Source organism: Kryptolebias marmoratus, linkage group LG12, assembly GCF_001649575.2.
Source record: "Kryptolebias marmoratus isolate JLee-2015 linkage group LG12, ASM164957v2, whole genome shotgun sequence".
Taxonomy (NCBI): Eukaryota; Metazoa; Chordata; class Actinopteri; order Cyprinodontiformes; family Rivulidae; genus Kryptolebias; species Kryptolebias marmoratus.
In genome coordinates, this window is record NC_051441.1 from 22,414,671 (window position 1) to 22,418,469 (window position 3,799).

Below are 3,799 nucleotides of genomic sequence, written 5' to 3' on the forward strand. Positions count from 1 at the left end.
CCCGCTGTAACAGCTGCTGGTGAAAAGAGACACGGATCCTGGCTGTTAGCTACAGCTACTCTTTGCCGCCTTTCCAGGATTTTTTTCGGCATCGACGAGCAATGCTGGCACTCGTGAGGGTCAGCCAGCGACGCCTGAGCGTGTTTAGTGCCCATGCAGGCAATGCACATTGGGTGCGAGTCCCTGCCCGAAATGGAAGCCCCGCATGACGCTGGGCACGGGCGGGGTGCAGCATCTTTAGCCTTCGGTTCCGACCCTTTGGCGGGAGTGGGAGCCGTAGCCATGCCGATAGCTTGCTATAGCTCGTCTTGACACGTTAGCTGTGTTATCACAGAGGATAAAGTTTGCTCGCCGCGACACGTTAGCTGAACTTCACCAACTGTTAATGCTAGCGATGTACCGCTAAGCAGTTACCAAGCCCGCCTTTAAGCGTTAGCTTAGCCACCCCAAACGTTAGCTACTCCGTTAATGAAAACCGAGTAAGCAGCCCGCCTTTACGCGTTAGCTGCCTCAACACTTGAATAGTATCAAAATGCTTCTTACGAAGCGCTTACCCAGCACACTCCAAGCCAATCCTAGTGCTGCGTTCAGCGGCGTCTTGTTACAGAGCGCCTACGAACCGTTGAGCAGAGCTAAGCTAGCCTGGGTGCACTGAGGGAGCTTAGATGTAGATCTCACGGGATAAAAGCGAGAATCAGTTGAGAGGGGTAGGTTGGCCGTGATATTGGATGGTGGGTGGAGCCACGATCAAGGCTCAACCTGTCTGTCACAGACAGACATGATGTCATTGGAGCTTCCGTAGTTGGTCACGCTGAGGCGATTCCCATAGTGAAACACCGAGCGAAGTTAGAAAAAGAACTTTCAATAGTTTTCAGTTGATCCAAAATGCTGCTGCCAGAGTTTTAATGAAGGTTTGAAAGATAGATCATATTTCTCCAGCTTTAGTTTCTTTCCAATGGCTCCCTGTCAAATTTAGAATAGAATTTGAACATATAAAGCTTAAAAAAGAAAACAAGCAAAAAAACAAGCTCAGTCTGAATGGTTTGCGTGTGGTCTTTGGTTTCCAAAAGTAGAATGGGATGCAGAGCTTCCAGTTATCATCTTGTGGAACCAACCTCCAGTTTCTGTCTGTGAGGCTGACACTCTGCCTATTTTTAAGACTAGGCTTAAGACTTTCCTTTTTGATTAGTCCTATAGTTCGGGTTGGCTTGGGTTTCCTGAGCGATCCCTTAGTTCTGCTGCTATAGGCTCAGACTGCTGGAGGACAAACTGACCACAGTTGTTCACTCTTCTGCTACTTGCTCTACTCTCCATGTTTGTTTTAGTAATTATCTTTTGCTGTAAATTGGCACCATATAAATAAACTGAACTGAATCATAACTGTAATTTGGTCCAAAACAGAACTAGACTCCAAACCAGTTACAGTCAATTCATTCCCATTTTAATACAATTACCAGCCCCTTTATTAGGTACACCTTTCTAGTACCAGGTTGGAACCCCTCTGCCTTTAGAACTGCCTTAATTCTTTGTGGCATAGATTCAACAAGATGTTGAAAACATTCCTTGGAGATTCCGGTCCACATTGACATGTTAGGATCAAACCGCCTTGAACCGCCTTATTGCTAAAAAGTGCTATATAAATAAATTCAAAATTTGAAAAAACAAAAAAACAGTTGCTGCAGATTTATCAGCTGCATATCCACAATGTGAATCTCGGGTTCCACCGCATCTCAAAGGTGCTTGATTGGATTGAGATCTGATGGCTGTGGAGGCCGTTGGAGTTCAGTGAATCCAGACCCAGACCAGGCAGTATTTTTCCAGCCTGTGTGAATTTTAGCCTCAGTTTCCTGTTCTTAGCTGACAGGAGTGGCACCCAATGTGGTCTTCTGCTGCTGAAGCCCATCTGCTTCAAGGTTGGACATGTTATGCATTCAGGAATAGTATTCTGCAGATCTTTGTTTGTATTGAATGGTTATTTGAGTTACTTTTGCCTTTCTGTCATCTCGAACATGTTTGTACATTCTCCTCTGACAGAGCAGAATGGGCAGAAAAGGCCACTCACTGGATATTTTCTCTTTCTGGACCATTTTCTTTAAACCTTAGAGATGGTTACATGTAAAAATCCCAGCAGATCAGCAGCTTCTGAAATAATCATAGAGCAGCTCAACACATCACTTTCTTCTCCATTCTGATGCCCGGTTTGAGCTTCAGCAAGTCATCTTCACCAAAGACATTGAGTTGCTGCCACATGATTGGCTGATTAACTATTTGTGTTAACAAGTAATTGTAACAAGTGTACCTAATAAAGTGGCTGGTGAGTGTAGAGCACATAAAATGCTAGTTAGCAAAAGTAATATATCTAAGGAAGCCAGCAGATTGTGCTGAATCTTCGCTTTGTCTCATCCTGAGCAGCAAGGAGGCAATTAGCAGAAAAAACAAGAAGAAACCCCCACAGAACCAGACTCAGGATGGGTGGCCATCTGCCTCGGAAACTGGAAGTTGGTTCCACAAGAGAGGATCCTGATAACTGAAAGCTCTGCCTCTTGTTCTACTTTGAGAAAGTCTAGGGATCACAAGTAACCCTGCAGTCAGAGAATGAAGTGCTCTGTTAGCAAAATATGAAACAATAAGATCCCTAATGAAAAATGGAATGTAGTTGTTGAGAGCTTTGTGTACGAGACATGGTTTTCTCTCCAAACCCCACAAGTGTGCAGAATGTGCACACCCAGACTCTGACTGACTTCCACTGTATCTGAGTTTAGAATTTTTTCTGAAAGATTGGAAGTGGGGGGTCTTTGAAACTTTCAGAAAGTGGCTGCTTTGGCATCCTTTGAGATCTATTAAAAAATTATATGTTTGATTATTATCTGAATAATTTCTTGAAGATGTGAGAACAAATATTAATGAATGTTCCCTGTCTGACCTGCAGCTTCAGATGCTGTCTCATGTGTCGGGACTCATCATGCTTGAGCCACAAAGAGCCAAAGAGGACTGAAGGAGGACCTGCCTCGCCACTAAAAATGATGGTTGAGCTGCTGAACCCGACTCCACTCCAGCACAACTCACAGATCAACAACATCTGGACCCCCCTCCCCCACCCCCTTCACAGAGACAGTAGCTTGCTCGCAAACAAATTTAGTGTCTTCAGCTGAAATATTCCAGTTTTTCTGTAGTGTTCAGCCATGGGACGTGTTGACTTTCTGCCAAACAATCTTGTAACTTTTCCAGCAGTTGGAGTTAAAAGCACTGCATGACCGAGTGCTGCTGGGAATCCTGTTCCTGTTATCTTTTGTAACCCTGCATACACACACAGATCAGTGCAGTGCATGTGAAGGAGAGCTTGTTTGCTTAGATGGGACAATCCTGAGCTCAACAGTATAAATATATCTCATAATATCTTGCTGCCATCAACCTCCATTCCACACCTTGGCTTGTTTGCCACAAAGTTCACCAACTGCTGAAAAAAATCCCGTCCCTTTACTGTCATGGCAACTCCCCTTGTGCTCTTTCGCATTAAAGTTGCAAGGATTATGGACTTGAACAGTGAGAAACATCTACAGCTTTGTATCGTTGAGTGCTTGATGCTGATGTGTCTCCTGCATCCACAGGAGACACGTTCTGTCACCATGGAAACTCAGTCTGAGCAGACATCAGGCAAAAGCTACAGGAGGAACATGTTTTATTTCTGCAAATACGTTCGAAACTTCTCATGTTGTGTAACTGAACCAGATTACATCTTTAATGTGTGGCCTCTTATTCTTTGTTCTGTTTTATATTAAAGGAAGAACCAATCTCTGGA

The 3,799-nt window shown here is 44.2% G+C and overlaps 1 long non-coding RNA gene across 1 annotated transcript in view; it reads left to right on the top strand.

The window, feature by feature from the left end:
• Positions 1–3,799, top strand: part of LOC108246875 — a 31,638-nt gene extending 27,839 nt beyond the window's left edge. Inside the window, exon 4 of the long non-coding RNA XR_001809050.2 lies at positions 2,930–3,799. This is a non-coding gene — a long non-coding RNA (uncharacterized LOC108246875). The remainder of the gene's footprint in view (positions 1–2,929) is intronic.